General features: G+C 42.8%; 1 protein-coding gene across 1 annotated transcript in view; it reads right to left on the minus strand.

Annotated features, from left to right (window-relative positions):
* PKNOX2 (PBX/knotted 1 homeobox 2) overlaps positions 1–21,314 on the minus strand; it is a 283,944-nt gene that overhangs the window by 206,132 nt on the left and 56,498 nt on the right. The gene's annotated exons all lie outside the window — the stretch shown is intronic.

A 21,314-nucleotide genomic window follows, 5' to 3' on the forward strand; every position in this document is an offset into this window, starting at 1 on the left:
GCCTACTCTCTTTGAAAGGTAGAAGAGCATCGGCTCACCCTGGAAGCAATGCAGGGGTACAAGCCAGTCAGGAGTTACACATATCAAAGCCATAGTTTAAAATCTGCATTGGGAATATGGCAATTATCTGCTCTCACCACATTTCTCAGCCCTGACTGAGGTTTAATTAAAACCAAGTTAAACACACACACACACACACACAAAATCTCTATTTCAGATATCACCCGACTGCATACCATTCCTATTTTGAAAAGGGAAAATAAAGCTTTTATCACAGAGTTTTTAATTTACTGAGCGAGCCTTCCAGTTCAGCTGGATATTATTCGCTCATAATATTTCCTTTAAAGAAATATATATATAAATTAGCTAATCCCCCATAATCTCCTTGAGTTGCACCTAAAACACAGTTTCTTCCAAGTGACCTTTTTGAGAAAGGCTGTTTCTATGGCAACGGCATTGTTCGATTCAGTCAGGAGGAAAAAAATTCCGGCATGGGGAGGGGGACACACACACACACTTAATTTTGCTGCTTTTGATGCCACATTTAATGCTGACAACATGCCAATGAGGCCAAACCATACCCTCTTCTGTGTTTTCGGAGCCATTTTGGATGGAAAAGCAATGACCCAGTGTAGAAAATGTCGATCTCCCTCCACATTTTACAGGTGTGTGTGGGGAGATCTGTGTGTTTAACAGAGGGGGCCATTATTACTACTCAGACTGACCTCTTGCATAAGACAGCTCATAAAAAACTCAAGCTGTAATTATTGAGGTAAGGCGATAACTTTTGGTTCAACTACTGCAGATCTCTGGGGACAAAATCAGAGAATGTATAAATACACAGGGTTTTCCGGCATACCCAGGCAAACTTTATTGCTCACAGCCAAAGGCCACCACAATCCAATATAGTTTTCCACTACTCTGGGAATTCGGTTCTTCCCGTGTGTGTGTGTGTGTGTTCAGAACCCCATTTTCTTAGGTAGCAGGCAAAGCTTAATGATCTGGTCTCACTTTTCTTTTGCTCAAAAACTGAAAGGGAAACAAAGTCAGAACGGCCTTGAGATTCCAAACCCTTGTACTGCTCTCATTATCAATATTTTCCAGGGTTTCCATCATATACCTAAAGATCCTGCAGCACAGGAACGCTTGAAAGACTGCATATGTAGCATATGTAGCATTTCAATAGACGATGGAGAGTTTGGGGGAATTTTGCAAATTCTAAGGATTTGGGGAATTCTGGTGTTAGCTGATCTGACCTGCACCTTCCAAACTAATGTGCAGATCAGAATGAATTGAATCCTTCAGATTTTGCACTTCTCTGAATTTTGCAATGCAGTTCTCAGAAGACAGGACATCCCAATATGCATAATTTTAAAATGCATTTACAGGTGGGTAGCCGTGTTGGTCTGCCATAGTCGAAACAAAATAGAAAATTCTTTCCAGTAGCACCTTAGAGACCAACTGAGTTTGTTCTTGGTATGAGCTTTCGTGTGCATGCACACTTTAAAATGCATGTTTTAGGATAAATTTGAAATGCCTGCCCCGATATAAATTCAAAGATCTTCATTTTTTGGGGGGGGGGACCTGCAGATTATTGCAGGAACAGACTTGGAAACAAACACATTGGAAGTGACACCTAGCCTAACTCTGCCTCTCTGCCTACAGATTCCTCTGGCTCCACCAACTGGGAAGCAATTGCAGTGCTATGACAGCTGCATGAGAACGGTCTTGTAGCAAACAGAAAGCAGGCCACGGCTGAGATAAACTCTTATTTCTCCGTTTTATCTCCGCTAGAAAGAAGAGAGAGGGAGGGAGGCTGGGTCCACAAGTGTAGCAGAAAAAGGTGGAAGAACAGACTGCAACACCACATAGTGCAAGGGTGTTTGTGGGGATACACCGTTCTGAGCACCCCCATGCGAAAGAAATCCCTTGCCCGCAGACGAAACTTCTATTCAGCTTTAAACAGTTATGTTTTCAAATGGCCTCCACCTTTCCGCTGAAGGAAATCAGCTAGATCCGCAGCAAGGGATATATATATATATCCCTGTTTGCAAACCGATCAAGGCTAACCACATCACAGACAGGCTGATGTAGCATGTTGTGACTAACTGCATGTATAAAGTAATCTCTCTTTAAAAAAAAAAAGTATTTATACTTTTTAGGTTTATACCATTCACTGATTTTACAATCATTTTGACATTTCAAAACTTGACTTCCTTCCCCCTCTTTCTGCAGTTCCTTAAATTTATTTTTAATATCTTCTGCATATCTTAATTAACTTTATTTGCTCATTTATTCATCTTCTTTAAATATACACTCTTATGAAACTGCAGGTTATTACAATAATCCTGTCAATGTCCTTATCTGCTTACAATCTATCTGTGAATATTCACTAAACAATTTCCATTCTTTTATTTAAAAGTTTGCTTTCTTGATTTCTTATTCTTCTGGAAAGTTTTGCCATTTCTGCATATTCCATAAGCTCTTGTATCCATTCTTCTTTCACTGGGACTTCTTCTTCTTTCCATTTTGGGCAAGTAACATTGGGCAAGTATGCTGGAGTCGCATACATGAATAAATTTCTATACAGTTTGGGTAGTTCTGTATGTATAAAGTAATCTTTAACCCCAGAGGTCACCCCACTGCCACAACCACACAGAAATGGGAAGAAGTAGGGAAAACTTGGCTTACCAAAAAGTAGCACTCAGTTACTGTGTTGTTGTTGTTGTTGTTGTTGCTGCTGCTATTGCCACATCATAGTAGGGCTGCCATATTTCAAAAAATTAAAACAAGGACACCCTGAAAGCTGCTGAGCTTTTTTAAGCTATCTGGGCATATGGCCACCAGGCCAACTTAGCATGTTGTGACAAACTTCAGGTATAAAGTTTCCTCTAGTCACAGGGGTCAACCAAGTATTTCCCCATTGCCACAGCCCTCAAATATCAGAGGAAATGAGGGAAGCTTGTCTTACCAAATAGTAACATTTGGTTTCCTATTATAACTTATACAGTTTTAGTTGTCTTATACAAAGGTGACTTATAACCAAATTAAAAGCATATTAAAAAAATAAACCACAGTAATAATTAAACATCCAAACAACAAAGGTAAAGGACCCCTGGATGGTTAAGCCCAGTCAAATGTGACTATGGGGTTGTGGCGCTCATCTTTCTTTCAGGCTGAGGGAGCCGGCGTTTGTCCACAGACAGCTTTCTGGGTCAGGTGGTCAGCATGACTAAACCGCTTCTGGCGCAATGGGACACCGCGACGGAAAACAGAGTGCACAGAAATGCCATTTACCTTCCCACATCAGCGGTACCTATTTATCTACTTGCACTGGCATGCTTTCAAACTGCTAGGTTGGCAGGAGCTGGGACAGAGCAACAGGAGCTCACCCCGTGACGGGGATTTGAACCGCCGACCTTCCAATTGGCAAGTCTAAGAGGTTCAGAGGTTTAGACCGCAGCGCCACCCACATGGCTTTTTAATACAGTGATAACAGGATGCTGGACTAGATGAGGCACTGGCTTCGAACTATCTTCAAAAGCAGCCCCATGTATAGCACATTGCAGTAATCTAACCCGGAAGTTACCACAGCACCAATTACCAAAGCCAGGTTATCCCCAGGCCGCCTGCCAAGCTGGCGGAAAGCAATTGTGTCCAGGACAGACTGAGGTCTGCTCAACCAGCTGGGGGATCATCTATTAACATCTAGACTGAGCTTCAGTTTATTGACCCTCATCCAATCCATTCCTACGACCAGGCACACCCACCAGTTCCATACATCCACTTTTTCATTTGAAGAACAGAGCTGTGTGTCATCAGCATACTGACGACAACACACTCCAAAGCTCTGGATGAGCCCACTCAGCAGTTTCATGCAGATTGTGTTTACTCTGTTTTCAGATGCTACAGAAAACCACCGCTGTGCTCTGTATGTGGTTAGAGCTATCACACACGGGACATTTTTTATGTAGTGACTTTTTTTGGCAGTAGTCTGTCATATAACCTACTTACTTGGAGTGGGTAGGGGTGGAATAATACTCTTAGCTTCCTTACACAGCAAAGTGGAGCAATAGAAAGTAGCTGCACACAACTTTCTTTCTGCTCCTAGATATTAACCTCTTTACGTGGTGGCTGATTGCAATTGGCAATTTTTGTCGCTGCATCGCAACAGGAGCCTCGCGTAACAGCCCCTTCTTCCTTTCGTGGAAGATAATCACCATGACTAAATATGACCTATATTTTTCCTCCCCTTCCAAATATTCACCCTTGAGAGATTGCTGAACCAAAATGCATGTTGCTCCACTGGACTTTGTTTAGCAAATAAATTCCAATTGCTTTCCCCAGGGAGACTTTCCTTTTCGAACTTGGCCAGCAATGGTTTCAGTTTTTTATCGGGGCAATATCAGAAGATTAAGCAGCTCTCACCCTGAATACCATTTCTACCACACACCCACACCCACACACTCTCTCTCTCTCTCTCTCTCTCTCTCTCTCTCTCTCTCTCTCTCTCTCTCCATATATGCTATTTCTAGGCAGGAGTAAGGAATTTGTTAAAATCCTAAGAGCTACATCATGAGCTGTAGGAAATCCATCTTATTTGCATATTTTAGCTGCATGTAATCAACATAATTTGGATATCATTTTCACAGAAAGGTGGCAGATGATAGCTAGTGGACACTTCACAATTCTTCTACAAAATTCATACTGTGAAATTGCGGTGAACCCATTTGAGCCCCTGACATCCCCATGGAAGCTACTGCTATTTTTATTTATTATAATTGCTAGTCGTTTATTAATCACCTTCCACACAAGCATCTCAGCTGCACAAGAAAACAGGTAAAAACTGTTAAAGGAACACAAAAAACCAGATATGTTAAAACACACACACACACACACACACACACACACTACAAAATACACACCCTCGGCAGAGACCCCTTCATTCAGCTGGGAAAGCCTTTTGGAACAGAAATGTCTTCAGTTGCTTATGGAAAGTTCAGATTGCGGGCGCCAGACATATATTGGCAGGAATGCTATTCCAGAGAACAGGGGCTGCACTGAGTTGGTAGAGCATGAGATTCTTAATCCCAAGGTCATGTGTTCGATCCCCCACCTTGGACAAAAAATTCCTGCATTGCAGGGGGTTGGACTACATGACCCTCGTGGCTCCTTCCAGCTACGATTCTATGATTCTAAGAAAGCTCTGCTCTCAGTTACTATGGAACTTGCCGGAAAAATCCTCCGGCAGACCCAACAGTGACCTAGTGGGCACATAAGCAGTCTCTCATGTAACCTGGTCTTGAGCTGTTTAGGGCCTTTAGTACCAAGACTATTTATACACTGCTTAATAACCAACATTACCTAATGGTCGAAACAAAATAAAATTCCTTCCAGTAGCACCTTAGAGACCAACTAAGTTTGCAAGTTTCTTGGTGAGGTTGATGGACTTCCATTTCATGCGGCTCAATGTGGTGCCTTCCATAGTTCCAGTTACAGGTAGGTAGCCGTGTTGGTCTGCCATAGTCGAAACAAACAAACAAACAAAAAATAGTGCTACTGGAAGGCATTTTTTAATTTTTATTTTGTTTTGACTATGGCAGACCAATAAGGCTACCTACCTGTAACATTTCTTAATGGTGTGTGTAGAGATTACACAAAGCAAACAGAGGATAATGATCAATGAAAATTAATCAGAAAAACAGAAAGTTTATTTACAATTCCTGCTGAAATAGAAAAGGTCTTCGCCAGAATCTACGATATATATTTTGGGAAGTTATTCGTCTATTTGCCATGCATTTGAACACCTCTCATTATATTGCAACCAAATTTCGAGAGCAAGGAGTAGGTGTTTGTCTATGTTTAGAGGAAAGTGGGTGTCGTTTTGAATAAAGATGGTGAAGTGAATCTTTCAAAACTGCACTGGTTTTATTCAAATTTTGTATGGTGGTTCCTGAGAACAAGTTTGGATACAACTGGGCACAGGTTCGAATCAAGATGCTAGACTTCGCCTTCCAAAACTTCATTGCTTTGGATCACTGATTTCAAAACTGCACTGATCTTTCAGTTTCTTTGAGCCCCCAAGAAACACCAGGTACAAGGGCTGCTAGTGATCTAGTTGCATGTCTTACAGAACAAACAAACAATGAAGCTGGGTATGAATGGGTACAATCACTACCTTGCCACCCACACAGCAATTCTGAAGTAGGGAAAGCTGTTAGCAGCCAAGCAACTCCAGCAAGATTGTCGTGATTATAAAACGTAATAAAAAGGAAGGGTGGGAGGAATAATCATATCTGGATGGACAAGGCATCCCTTATTTCCTTTGTCTGTGTTCTGTCTTTATTTTTCAGGGACGGTTTCCATTCCTGAAGCCTGTCCGCTGCCACTGATAAATTGCTTGCCCCATTTTGGCTTTCAGATTAATGCCTTGTTAAATCATTGCTCATGGGTGTCTCCAGAGCTGTCGTTCAGGATTCAGCTGTCTCTTTCAGAGACTCTATACGTTAAATTTATGTATTGTTATTTATTATAGTAATTTATATCCCACCTTTCAGGGCACAAACCTTTCCAAGGCACCACACAACAAAAAGTAAGCAATAAATACCACTGAAATAATATCAAATCATCAAACTTTTGAACTGAGCAAACTTTTTCTTTTTAAGCAGGGATTATTCCAAAAGGGCATTGCAAAAAAGAAAAAAAACATTTGGTCTCTTTGAGGGGAAAAAATGGGAGGAGCAGGGACATGACAGAACTATCGGGGGAGAGAGTGATACAAATCTGGGGCCACCACTTTTTATTGAACATTCATGATGATTTGTGCTAATGATGCTATTGGGGCAGTCGTCCAAGATCCTTCTTTCAATACTATTTATGCCCGCAAAAGTTTGGGGGGCAATCATACTGTTTCACTTCCAATTAGTGCATCTCCTGTAACTTGCTGCTGAAATCCCGTAACTTTTCATTCCGCGAATGTTCTAGGCTTGTGTTTTTGACCTAGTTTTGTTGTGTTCTACCTTCTCTAGACAGTAATAATGGGGTAGCATTGGAGAAGCTTCATATAACAACTAATAAAGCAGAACAAATCCACCACCAAAAACAGGTTACAGAATACAGCTGCAATATAAGAGTTTCCTGGATAAACCTTAAAGCCGGGGTTAGGCACATACAGGTTCAGAAAGCACTTCAAATGACCTGGTTGTAGACAAGGATAGAGAACCTGTGGCCCTCCAGGCAGCTGAGGAATGGAAATGGATATGTTTAAAACAGCCATTTTTCCCCCTTTCAGTGCCTCTACCTATCAAGTAGTGGGTGGACATAGCATAAGACACAGTGATTCTCCAAGCAGCTCTCTTTATTCTCAGGCTGGAACAGAACTGGACTGAAGGGCTCAGCCAGCCTGCTTATATAGTACTCAGTAACATGAAACAGTAACAACTCTCTCTAGCTACCCCAATCCGTGAATGGCACTCTCAATCCTTCATTTGCATGTTGTGGACCTGAGTGAGAACTGCAGCCATGGTGGGCAGAGTGAAACTATATACACAACACCCCTAGTGGCCTAGGGTGAGAACTTCAATACTACCTTCTTGCTGTAATCAAACAAAAGCAGAAGTAAAGAGTAAAGCAGTGGCTGAGGAACACTGAGACAAAAAAAATGTGGTTTTAAACAATGGCTCAGATTAGAGTAAACACTGAGGGTTTTAACAAAACTAGTTTTAACAAGGATAAATACCAGAGATGGGTAGAGATTAAGGCACCTTACTCAAAACATTTTGTGCCATTTCCCTCTGAGTTCTCTCCGTCCTTGTTTTACTCAAACTTCTGTCTTTGTTTTAAACCACAATCATATTATTATTATTATTATTATTATTATTATTATTATTATTACCCTGCCCACCTGGCTGGGTTTCCCCAGCCACTCTGGGTGGTTTACAGCATATCTAAAAAAATAAAAACATCAAGCATTAAGAACCTTCCAATACAGGACTGTCTTCAGGTGTCTTCCAAAAGTTGTGTAATTCTTTATCTCCTTGACTTCTGAAGGGAGGGCTTTCCACAGAGAGGGCTACTGTTATTGTGCAACCTGCCTTCTGTTTTTGGCCCCTAAGCTGACTTCATGCAAATCCAGGATTCTGATATTACACTACAAATTGTCCAGTATGAGCTGTGCAACACCAGCCTTACATTTTGATGCATGTAAGGAAGAGATATTAGGACCCTCCCTATTCTTTGGGTTGTGAATTGTTTTAATTTATTTTAATACAGCTGCCGAAGGACCTTATGGTGAAAGGCAGGTCAGAAACCCATTAAACAACAACAGCATTGTGGATCCAGTTTTATGGAACTCCCAGCTGAGGTTAAACAGACTGTTAAATATTCAGCACAAACTGATGACATTTTTGAAGAAGAAGAAGAGAAGAATTCTGGCAGCCTTTTTAGCCGAATTCTTATTTTATAGTTTTAATTCATATTTATTTTAATTGTATTGAGTTTTTTCTTTGTACACTACTTAGAGGTGATGGCAATTAAGTGGTATGCATCTTGTTGAAATAAATAAGTAAATAAAACACATTTAGATAATTGTGGCCATATCTGCATATCCCTCTTATAAGCAGTTTCTTTATTTGCCAATAGGTGGCAAAAGTACAGAATCATGTCATTTCAAAATGAGGTCACTTTAGAACAGGGGCCAGCAACCTTTTTCAGCCATGGGCCGGTCCACCGTCCCTCAGACCATGTGGTGGGCCAGACTATATTTTGAAGGGAAAAAAATGAACGAATTCTTATGCCCCACAAATAACTCAGAGATGCATTTTAAACAAAAGCACACATTCTACTCATGTAAAAACACCAAGCAGGCCCCACAAATAACCCAGAGATGCATTTTAAATAAAAGGACACATTCTACTCATGTAAAAACACGCTGATTCCCGGACCATCCATGGGCCGGATTTTGAAGGCGATTGAGCCGGATCCGGCCCCCGGGCCTTAGGTTGCCTACCCCTGCTTTAGAAAGTACTACTAGTCCTATTCAGGCGAGAGATTGAGCGCATGATGCTAAGTCCTGCACTCTGAAGCATGGCTGCATCTCCTTTCATTTAAAGCTCCCAGGTTGCCATTGTCAGTAGGAGAGATAATCGTGTAGGAATGACCACTGGGAGGAGCACAGACAGAAGAAACACCATGGTGCATTTGCATCGGCACAATCAGATGCCTTCATCTGCCCCGGCTGCAACAAAACATGTCTCTCCAGTAATGTCTCTACAGCCACAGCAGGTGCTGTAACTCTTCAGTGATTTCACTTCACCCCCAAAGGCACACTCCTCCATTGTCCCCCAAGACAGACAGATGACAACAACCCATGAGACAGAGTGTGACGTTCTAAAGCAGGGAATGCCCTGTACTTATGGAAGCTTTCCACTTCAGAACTTTGCCTTCCATAAAAGGAGCCTTGCTGCATCAGCTGAAAGGCATAATTCACCCAACATCCCGTTTTTACAGTGTCCAGCATCTGTCTATGAGAAGCCTGTCAATGGAAGCTGGGCTCTGAAGTCCTGCTGATGGGAATTTCAGTGGAAATTTGCCAGGCATAAGAGATGTTATGCGCCACTCCAACAGGACTACTGGGCCTCTGACATGTTTGACCCTGTCCCTACATTCTTATTATCTTGGAAAATGTGGAGTTGGGGCCACACATTTGCCAAGCACTCACTCTAATTGTGAGGCCCATCAAAGGCTATCCTGAGATATACCGCCTCTGACAGTGGAGAGAGAACATAGCCATTGTGGCTAGTAGCCAATGCATGAAGGGCTGAAAAAAGAAGAAGGGCGGATGTGTTCAAAGGGTGTGGGGTTTGGCAAAGTGCCCCACTCCCCTTCACGAAAATGTCAACATTCATTGAAAGCCTGGAGGGGACTAAAGTTTAAAACAAGCTGAAGAATTCTAAAATGTGGTGTTTATGGTTAATATTCAGAGGTCACATGGATGTTGGAAAGGGCAGACTAGAGAAACTCGGCCAGAAATATTGGCTGGGAACTAGCTCATTCTAATCCTGAGCAAAAATAAAAACAAAATCAAATAGCTGGATGTTCTGGACTGGAGTACATATGTGTGTTTTGTTGTGAGAACACCATAAGTTTTGTGAGAACACCATAAATAAAGATTATTCACTGCCAAGAAAATAAGACATCTTAGCACCCACCCACACCCAACAGCACAAAGCCCTCAAATATTTATTGGATTTATTGGAGGTAACTTGCAGGAGAGAAATGAGCAAAGAGTGGTGAGACTGATGAACACTTCACTTGTTAGGTTTCAGCTGTGTAGAAAAATAAGTTCAGCAGGCACCTGAATGCTTTAGATGTATATTGATAGATTCATCTGGTCAAGTGGGATGGGAATTTTCTTCCCAGCTAGAGACAAGGGGTAGAACCCTGAACATAGTGGTGCTCTGTAATTGTCTAAAGCAGTGTTTCCCAAACTTGGGTCTCCAGCTGTTTTTGGACTACAACTGCCATCATCCCTAGCTAGCAGGACCAGTGGTCAGGGATGATGGGAAATGTAGTCCAAAAACAGCTGGAGACCCAAGTTTGGGAAACCCTGGTCTAAAGAATGGATTGGCTGGCGATGGGATAAACAGAAACAAGTTGGAGATTGGAGTCTCCTCTTTGTAAGTGAAAAGGAAGGATATTGATTTGGGAGGAGAGGAGGCGGAACACAGAATTCTTACAGGGCAGTGCTCCAATCACCCTAACTGCAAAACCAAAATGCTTGTTTACAAAGCTATTGTACTACCAACCTTACAATATGCTTGTAAAACATGGACCACTTATAAACGCCATCTCCAACTCCTCAAAGGATTCCACCAACGGTGTCTCCAAAAAATTTTTACACATCACTTGGGAAGAAAGGCGAACTAATGCCAGTGTACTGGAAGAAGCAAATATCACCAGTGCCAAAGCAATGGTTCTTCAACATCAGCTTCATTGGACTGGTCATGTACGGATGCTTGATTATCGTCTTCCAAAGCAACTACTCTATTCCGAACTTAAAAATGGAAAGTGTAATGCTGGTGGTCAACAAAAGAGGTTTACAGATTCTCTCAAGGCAAATCTTTAAAAATGTAGTATAAACACCGACAAGTGGCAAACATTGGCCTGAGAGCACTCCAATTAGAGGACAGCTTTTACCAAAGGTGTCATGGGCTTTGAAGACGCTCAAATTCAGGATGAAAGGGAGAAACGTGCTAAGAGGAAGGCATGCTTGGCAAACCCCGCACCGTGATCAACTCCTGCCCAGAAACCTATGTCCCCACTGTGGAAGGACGTGTGGATCCAGAATTGGCCTCCACAGTCACTTACGGACTCACTGTTAAGACCGTGTTTATGGAAGACAATCTTACGAGTGATCACCAAAGAAGAAGAAGAAACAGAAGCGTGTAGAAAAGGAGTGGAAAATTAGACAAGCCCATGCCTCCCAGGCGGCTCATCCAGCTGCAATCTGAAAGAGAGTTTTTTGTTTTAATAAGGGTCACATCCAATATAGTCTTACTCAGAATAGACCTAGTGAAAATAGTAGACCTGGCTAATTTAGATCCATTAATTTCAATGGGTCTACTCTCAACATAAATTAGTTGTATATGACTTCATCACTTTTGAGTTGTTTGTTTTATTTCCCACAACCACCACCTTTCCTCTGAAGACACATAGGATGGCAAGGATCGTTCTTCCATCCACCATGCTATTCTCATAACAACACTGTGAGGTAAGTTAGCCTGACAGATAGCAACAGGCCCCAGGTTAGCTAGTGAGCTTCACAGCTGTGTGGGGATTTCAAGTCAACTCCCCCTGGTTCTAAATTTTAACCACTGTGCCACAGTGTGCTTTGGGGGTCTTCCTGACATTTGACTCCTGGCCACTAGTTTCAACCTATTCTTCAGGCTGCTGTCAAAGCTGACACAAGGTTAATTTTGAGCTTCTGGGGGGTTAACAAAAAAATCATTTACATTTATGTCTCCTCGTTCAACCAAAATCTCTTCATTCACTCTGGCAGCCCAGTGCAAAACTGCAAGCATATGCCTTCCCATCTTCTTCTTCTTCACTTCCCCTACCTTAAGGGTTAAGAGGAAATTCAAAATATACGCCCCCTAGACCTTGCTAACCCAGCGCTCCCCAAGACACATACCCATCGGCTGAGCTAACTCTCCAACTCGGCCTGAGGAGGGGAATTGTTCTGAGAAAGTAGCCCATTGCCTGGTTGCTATGGAGACCGACATACCACAGTTCTGACCCTTGAGAGGTTTAGCACTTGCCTCAGCAGGGTTGCCAGCAGCTGGACTGCAGCTGTTACAGGGTACGGTTAGGCATACTGTGTGAAAAGAGGACCCTCCCGCAGCCGGTCCAAGGAGCGGCCGATGCAGTATTACCGAGCTGAAGAGAACCCTCCTTTGATGGAGATGAAGGGATGAATGTTTATGGGCCAGCGCTTGTTGTCAAAAGTGCAAAGCGACATGCACGAGGCACGGCACCGTCGATTGCGCATCAAAGAGCTTAGCAACCACATACACAAATCGCTGATGGCAGGGTGCTCCGGGAATGGCAGAGCCCATGATAATGTGGGAGGGAGAGGGTGTTGGTCCTTGTTATAAGTGCAGCCATTCACATCTCATGGACTTGATAGGTAGGAATCATCAAAGAGAGAGCTGAAAGGACTCTCAACACACACACACACACACACACACACACACACACACACACGGAAGCTGTCAACAAGAGACTCTTTGTATCTCTAGCTAGAGATGCGCGTCTTTTTGACAGATGGCCCTTGCAGGTCACAGCAGAGATGCTATCACTTTTGCTGTCCACAGTACCGTATCTAAATAAGATTCCCCCTCCACGTCCCTTCTGCAAAGCCACAGCTCAACCAGACATCACCTAATGCTCTTGAAGAGTTGCAAATTGTGGGGGTGGGGGCAGTAGGAGGGAGGGAGAAAACCCTGCCTCTAGGTTTTATTTCAGGCAGATCTTTATTAAATTTAATGATCCTGATTTCAGAAGACCATACAGAAAGGGAGGGGGGACTGTTTTAAGTAGAAAATTGTTCCATGTTGGACACCGTGGAGCCATTTTAGAGAGGGGGAAATGATTAAAATTTGTTTCACCTAGCCATTTTCTGTCATCCCATAATCCTTTGCTCTCCCCAAGTGGTCTTAGATATACAGCGCCAAAGAGGCTCTGTGTATAAATGGAGAGCAGTGGGGCTCTGGTCAGGCTAATCTGTGCTGGGATTTTAAATAAATACACTAAATGCAAGGAGACAGGAGACAGGTTTTGCACAAGATCACCGTATCAGTGTCATCAATCAGCAACTGTGAGGAGGACAGAACAGCATTCATTCCACTGCATTTGTCCTACCCGTTCATTTACTCCTGCATATAAAGCTTTCCAGTTTTACTGCGTGGTGTGTTGACTGTTGCTCTCCAAGTCTTCCTTTCCCCCAGCAACAAATAAAATGGGGGCCCTTGCAAACTGTCGCCAGCAAATTCAACCACATGCCAGCAAATTTGGGTTGCAAAATAAAAGTTGATGTGGTGCTTTTGCACGACAATCCCACTCTTCCTCAACCCCGGATTGGATTTTTTTTATAAGAAAAGTGATTTTTTTTTGGGGGGGGGGAACACGCTGCAAAAGTGTGGAATAACAACTGCAAACCAAATTTGCATTTTTGTGCGAATTTCTCATAATGGACACATCTTTGTATGCAATTTTGCCAAATAAGCACAACTTTTGCAAGCCGTTTCCTGTAATACAATGCATATCTGTATGATATGTGCATTGATATAAGCGTTTTTTATGCACACCTTACCCCAGTATATGCATTTGTGTACACATTACTTGGATGGAGATCTGCATTGCAAAATTCAGAGGTGCCCGTATTTTGAAGGCTGCCTGTGTTTTAGTTCTAATATTAGTTTGAAAAGTGTGAATTAAGTAGATGCCCCTGTAATTGCAAATGGAATCAAATTTCTCTCACATCCCTAATGGCAATGCCCCTACCGTCTCCCCTCCATTTCGCACTTGCTTGCTTCTTTGTGGGTTTATCCAGCGTCTGTGGTAGCAGCTCCCAGAATGTAACAGGCAAGGAACTGCTCAGTTCTCGAGCCAATACAACGCCAACATTGCCAGAGCCATGGCAAGGGCAGTCCACTCGCAAGTGAGTATCATAGGGAGGCTAGTGACTGCCTCATTCCTTCATACTCACAGACAAGTGGGTTTACCCAGCTGCACTAAGGAAACCCCCCAAAATACTGAGATGTCAGAGGACAAACATTGATGGCCTTCCTTTAGAAAATGGGAAGCCAATGTTACTAGCTTCAAATACCCCAGGTTTCATGAAGGCCATTAGCCTCAAGCAATCTGGCTCTATGAGTAACAGAGCATTGCTTTGGCGATAAAATAAAGGGCCTTCTCCACATTTTAGCATTTTATTATATTCAGAACTGAGCACAGTTCACAGCAGGTTACAAAATGGCTCGGCCTGTTGACTTTTGTTCTCTGTTAAACAGTCAAATGCAAGGTGGGCGAACATCTAGGATCTTTCACAGAGAAGTAGAGGTAAGATCAGGCTGGCAGCTGCAGCAGCTCACCACCATGTGGTCGTGGGCCCGAGGGTAGGGGGACCAAGAGCAACCAACCTAGGTCCTGCCCACCCCCCAAATCTGGAGCAGCGCCTATCAACAGACTCCAGTTCCATGTACTTCAAGACGGGTGGGGAAATGCTTTCCATTAACACTGCCATACGGGAACCAGCTGCCTCCTGACCACAACAGTCAGGGCCAGCTCAAGACATTTTGCCTCCTGAGGCAAAGATGGCAACCCTCCACTTTCCACGCACAGAGGCTGACCAGGCTGGAGGCTGAATCCCACCACCACTGGAACAATGGGACAGTGTCTCCCACCACACCTGAGGGCAGCTGGCTATCTTAGGGGGTACAGAGAAGACTGCATGGTACACACCCACCCAAACATTTGCTTCTGTTCCCCGCTTTCCAGGTTCTGTTCCTCAAAGTGGCTGCCTCACTCTGCCCAATCGTTGAACCGGCCCTGCGGGTCACAGAGGCAAAATGCTCTTGATTTCCCCCACCAGTCCCACAGAACACCATCCTCATTTGCCTCCAAAGTGATTCCCCTCTCTGTAGTGAATAACTACAGAAGAATCTTCTTGTCTAGATCTGTTATTCTGCCACAAAAGTTTTCACCTAACCATTACTGGGAGAATGCCCTGTATTCTTCTCTCTGAGCTGCAGCAAAAATCAAAGAGCTTCCCAACTCTGTGCCCAGCTGACAAAGACTATTCCTCTATTGCATAAATCAGGAGGTTTTCTCTCTTCACAGTGATCCTCATTAAGGAGGAAGGAGACAGAAAATATAGTGCCTTTTACCAGTCTAAACTGTACAATCATGTCACCCACAGAGTTTTAACTGGACCTGTTTTTCCCGATCTTCGGCAATAAAAACAACCCAATAAAATGAACATGAAAATATATTCATTAGGATTTATAATGCTCATTAAAGCTGCCTGTGTGGAAACTGGAATCCAGAGAAGTAAGAGAAAATGCAAATTATACCACATGAGGGGGGAAAGGGGGATATTTCTCTAATCGTCCAATCAAATGGCAGCCCAATTATCTGTGGCCAGCCCAATGGGTTAAAATTATACTGTTCATCCTTGGACACAGTGAGGAGTCTAAAAAAGTGTTTCATTTTAATAAAAATGAGATCTGGACGCTGCAGAAACCAGCCTCACTAATGACGTGTTTACACAGAAGACGACAATTTCTATTTAATGGTGATTACTACCAAGAACAAATTAAACTTCCTGAAGTATATGGGTTAGAGATAATGGGAATGGGGGGGTGGAGAGAATGAAGGTTGCAGATTGTGTGTAAAAGTGTGTATACATGCAGATACCCAAAACTCAACATTTGCGTACAGCCTATGTGTGTGCATGATTATAAAAGCCTGATGATGTGTCCACACTAAGGATGGGAAGAAGTTTTGTTTGACTCACAGCTTAATGTGAATCTTACCCAAATCACACTTCTGAAAACAACACACAAATCAAAACACAGATATCCTTCAAAATCCATACTTTCCTGAATTTCCTAATGCAGTTCTCCAACCAAAAATGTGTAGAAAGATGCATATGCTGGGAGATGTGTGCATAAAAAACACAAGTATTTGTGAAGAAACAAAAATGCATAGCATTGGGGGGGGGGAATGCTTGCAAAAGATGGGGCAGTATCCAACTAGCACAAGTCATAAGCATGAGGATTTTTGTTTCTACAACAGGACGTTCTCCACCTGCTCGCTTGCATACCCTATGCCCTCCCTAAATCTGCTCCAGAGGGTAGAGGGGAACCCCTAGAACAGATGGGGGGCATGCTGGGGAAAGAGAGGGGGGCAGAATCCTATTGAGTTAGTGGAAATACTTGTGCTGATTGGATACATTACTCAACACTGCTTTGGATGAAACCCAGAGGATATTAGAAAACTGCATACTGTGTGTGTGTGTGTGTGTGTGTGTACGCCCCCATGTATAAGACACCCCCCTATTTTGGGGGACTCAGATTTAAGAAAATGGGGGGAGATGGCCCAGAATATAAGACACCCCCTAATTTTTGACATTATTTTTTTGGGGGGGGACCTAGTCTTATACATGGAAAAATACGGTATACCTACTACTAGTTTGTACTAGCCTTTGTTGGCATAAGTTAAAACAGTAAAATCATACAAAGTCACCCAAATACGTTGATAGAGAGAGATGTGCACGAAAATGCTGATGAATCTTCATGAGGACTTTTTTTAAAAAAAGGCAAAATGATGGCAAACAAAATTAAAGAATGAGAAATGCAAGAAAACCTGATGATAGATCCATCCACCCCTTGTTCACATGTAGAAAAAAGTGGAGAGCTACTAGTCAGATTAAGCGGAGTGTGACTAGAACTAAGCCAAAATTGGGGGTCAGTGATGGTGATCTGTGTAAAAAAGAGAGAGAAATGCCTCCTACCCAGACTAATTTCAGCTGTTTTTCTGTAGTGCCTGCAGCCCTGGGAAAAATATTTGCCCATTCAGAGTGAAGGCAATTGTGCTGATTTGGCTTTGTGACATGTTCCTCTGACTTGGATTCATGATGTCATCTCTAACTCATATCTAGTGGGCTGCATGACAGCGTGACATCACCATGCTGTAGATTTGTTCAGGATGAAGACCATTTTAAAAAGGGTGTTGGAGCTGCAAATTGGGGGGATAGAGCAGCTGTCAACAGAATGTAATAGGGGAGCAGGGGAGCAGCAGGATTCATGAATATCCTTCATCCTGAATTTTCACAGGTGAATATCCAGCTTGGTCCTAGATGGTGGGTAGCCGTGTTGGTCTGCCATAGTCAAAACAAAATTTAAAAAATTCCTTCCAGTAGCACCTTAGAGACCAACTAAGTTTGTTATTGGTATGAGCTTTCGTGTATCTGAAGAAGTGTGCGTGCACACGGAAGCTCATACCAATAACAAACTTAGTTGGTCTCTAAGGTGCTACTGGAAGGAATTTTTTCTATTTTGTTTGTAGATATAACAGTTGGCTAGCAGTCAGATTGCTGGCTCCTTTTGTCAGCTTTGCAGGGTACATTCTGTATTCAGCTACTTGGTTACTTATTGCATTCACTGCAAATGGTGCACATCCCTTGGGTTGCTGCACCAGTATATTTTAAAAGGGAAAGCAGAAATCAGGAAAGGGGTGACTGCCAGCATGAAAATAACTGCAACATGCAGATCAGATTGCTACTATTAATGTTTGATGTTTTATTATTATTTTAATGCATGTTAGAAGCCACCCAGAGTGGCTGGGGCAACCCAGCCAGATGGGCAGGGTATAAATAAAATATTTTTATATTATTATGCACAGAACCTGGATAGCACATTCAAAGGATTTTGTAGTGATGGCCAGAAACTTGAATGGCTTTAAAGGGAGACTAGATTCAAAAAGTAGTCTTTATTGCTGTGTACTGCCTCCAGTATCACAGGGGTACGGCACTGAATACCAGCTGTTGGGGAACATGAGGGAGGAGGAGAAGAAGAGAAGAGTTTGGATTTGATATCCTGCTTTATCACTACCCGAAGGAGTCTCAAAGCGGCTAAAATTCTCCTTTCCCTTCCTCCCCCACAACAAACACTCTGTGAAGTGAGTGGGGCTGAGAGACTTCAGAGAAGTGTGACTAGCCCAAGGTCACCCAGCAGCTGCATGTGGAGAGAAGCTATCTGAGCTCCTCACAGGTATCTGGCTGGCCACTGCGATAACAGGATGGTGGACTAGGATGGGACTTCAGTCTGATCCAGTGGATCTCCTCCTGTTTTGTTTTGTTTTGTTTTGGCTATCTGGATACAAAACGTAGTGTGAGAAACTACCCTGGGTATATTGTCTGGGTATGTCAACTACAATATATTATTTCCTGAAAGGAAATGATCATCTTTACAGATAATTTATATTTCAGCTACCCCAATAATTGGGGTGGGGTATTAAGTTGTGCTGTCAGGCTTAGCTGTTTCACTTACATTAACTTGGAAGGAAATAGGTAACCAAGCCTTTCTTCTCCCTCAGTCTACCTGAGAAGCTCAGCTGCATGGCTCTCACAGGCTTCCATTGAGTTCTTATACTAATAATCTAGGAATATTTACCACTTTCAACTAAACTTAAGTTTTGCCACCTACGCAACTTTTCTGAAACACACGAAGCTGACCTTTGAAGAGTTTGTAAGTAAACAATTCTTTTACTTACCAAACGTGGTATTTTTTCCTGCGCTGGGGGAATATGGAAACTTTGGAAAGGAGCTTTTTAATGGGACATTCTGGAACTCATTTGGAGGGGGGGAATGTTTTAAAGCTCTAACTGCCTATGTTTTCATGCTTTACTTTGCTGAATATTTTTTGACTTTAAATCTCTGCTGGAGTTCTCTCACCAGAGTATTTGCCCCAAACTTGGATCTTGGCAGCCAGGAATTCTCCTTTCTATATATCTTTGTCTGCCAACACTTATAGGGTGGTAAAAACAGGGGGCATGGCATGCTGGAGAAGAGTGGCTTGCTAGTGGATCCCCACTTTTCCTTATGTGGATGCCATCACCTAAGGGGAGTGAGTGCCCAAATGGGGGTTCTGTCTCTCTCCAAAATGCAGGAGCTTAACTTTAGGGAGGGACAGGGCAGAAATTTAGATCAGTTAGCATTTGAAGGTGAAGTCACACAATTCAAACTTTCCAAAACAATACGTGAACCAAAGCAGAGCTATTCTTCAAACTTTGCATTACTCTGCATTTCGCAGTGCAATTATCCAGCCAAGCAGTATGTACAAAAATGCATATGCTGGGGCAAACTGTGCACAGAAATGTGTATATTGGTGAAAGTAGCATACAAAATTTGGAAATTGCTCTGCAAAAAAATGCATAAATCTGGCAAAATTGCACACAAAATCATGCATATTAGGAAAAATGTGCATGAAAATGCTGGTGAGTTTTTGGGATTACTTTTTAAAACCAATCACAAACTGATGTGGAAATGTGAAAAACTGAACTTAAAAATTTAAAAAATAAAGAACAACTGAGAGCAACTGAAATTGACAGATTTGCCAATCCCAAACTGCAGGCAAGCAGTTGTTTGGTCAGTGCTGACGGTTCTAGCTTTCAGCAATCCTCCCTTTTATTTATTTCCATTCCCCTCAGTGCTGCTTCCTTGCCCTAAATCGAGTCCTTCTGTGGCTGCACATGAGTTTTGTTTCGTTTTCAGAGTCATGAGATTGAATAATAAGCTCTCTCAGGTCACATCTGTTTTGCCTCTGAAAGAGAGAGGATGTGCGGATGAACAAACAAAACAAAACAAATTCCAAGGTATATATTATATTTCAGATGATGAACAGTTTGGACACATCATTTTAATTTTATTAACATTTTGAACAGCCTTCCGACACCTGGTACATGTCAGATGTTAAGACTGCAACTCCATTCATCCCTAACCATTGGCCATGCTAGCTGGATCTGGTGGGAGTTGGCCTCCAACCACATCTGGAGAGCCAAAGGTTGGGGAAAGGCTGATACAGAATAACAGGAATGCTGTTGACCTATCTAGTTTAACTTTGAAACCATACCCATATATGTATGGTGCCAGTGGTTCTCTTTTCTGAAAATATTTCAAGAGCTGGCTGGTCCAAGCCCAGTTTAAAGATAAAGAAACAGAAGACGAGAAAACACAAGAACATGGAAAACCAGCTTATACCATTGTTCCATCTAGTTTAGTATTGCCTACACTGACTAGCAGAATCTCCATGGGATTTCTGCATGTCTCTTCCAGCCCTAAGTGGAGATGCCAGGGATTGAACCTGGGACCTTCTACATGTAGGGGCCTTGAATTGTCCATCACCAGTCAGCACCTGGAAAGTGGACCGGACCTTCACCACAGGTTACTTGGTCACATCCTTCCACACAGTGGGTGGCGCTGTGGTCTAATCCACTGAGCCTCTTGGGCTTGCCGATCAGAAGGTCGGCGGTTCAAATCCCTGCCATGGGGTGAGCTCCCGATACTGTGTCCCAGCACCTTCCAACCTAGCAGTTCGAAAGCACGCCAGTGCAAGTAGAGAAATAGCTACCGCTGCGGCGGGAAGGTAAACAGGGTTTCTGTGTGCTCTGGTTTCCATCACAGTGTCCTGTTGCGCCAGAAGCAGTTTAGTCATGCTTGCCGCATGACCCGGAAAAGCTGTCTGTGCACAAACGCAAGCTCCCTTGGCCTGAAAGCGAGATGAGTGCTGCAACCCCATAGTTGTCTTGGACTGGAATTAACCGTCCAGGGGTCCTTTACCTTTACCCTTACTATGGTGAGATTTGTTTTATTTCTATTTAAATCATATCAGTCATTTCTAAATTTGCATATCTATATAAGCATATGCAAATATTATGGAAATTTGTGTCATTTTTTGGTGATGCAATTCTTTCTCAGTGATCGGTAAGTAGCTGCCCTAATATTATACGTGTCTCAGAACCCTATACAACTTGGGGCCTGGGCACTTAAAGGAGCATCTCTCCTCATATGTGTAAGATCACACTCTAAGATCTACCAGGGAGGCTCTGCTGATAGTGCCATCTATAAGTGGGGCTTGAGCCATGGTTGGCTCATGGCAGGGCCTTTTTGGTCATGGCACCCTGATTGTGGAATTCACTCCCCTTGGAGATAAATTCACCCACAATTTTAGCTTCCTTTTGGTCATTTACTGAAG

The sequence above is a fragment of the Lacerta agilis genome, chromosome 15 (genome assembly GCF_009819535.1).
Source record: "Lacerta agilis isolate rLacAgi1 chromosome 15, rLacAgi1.pri, whole genome shotgun sequence".
Lineage (NCBI taxonomy): Eukaryota > Metazoa > Chordata > Lepidosauria > Squamata > Lacertidae > Lacerta > Lacerta agilis.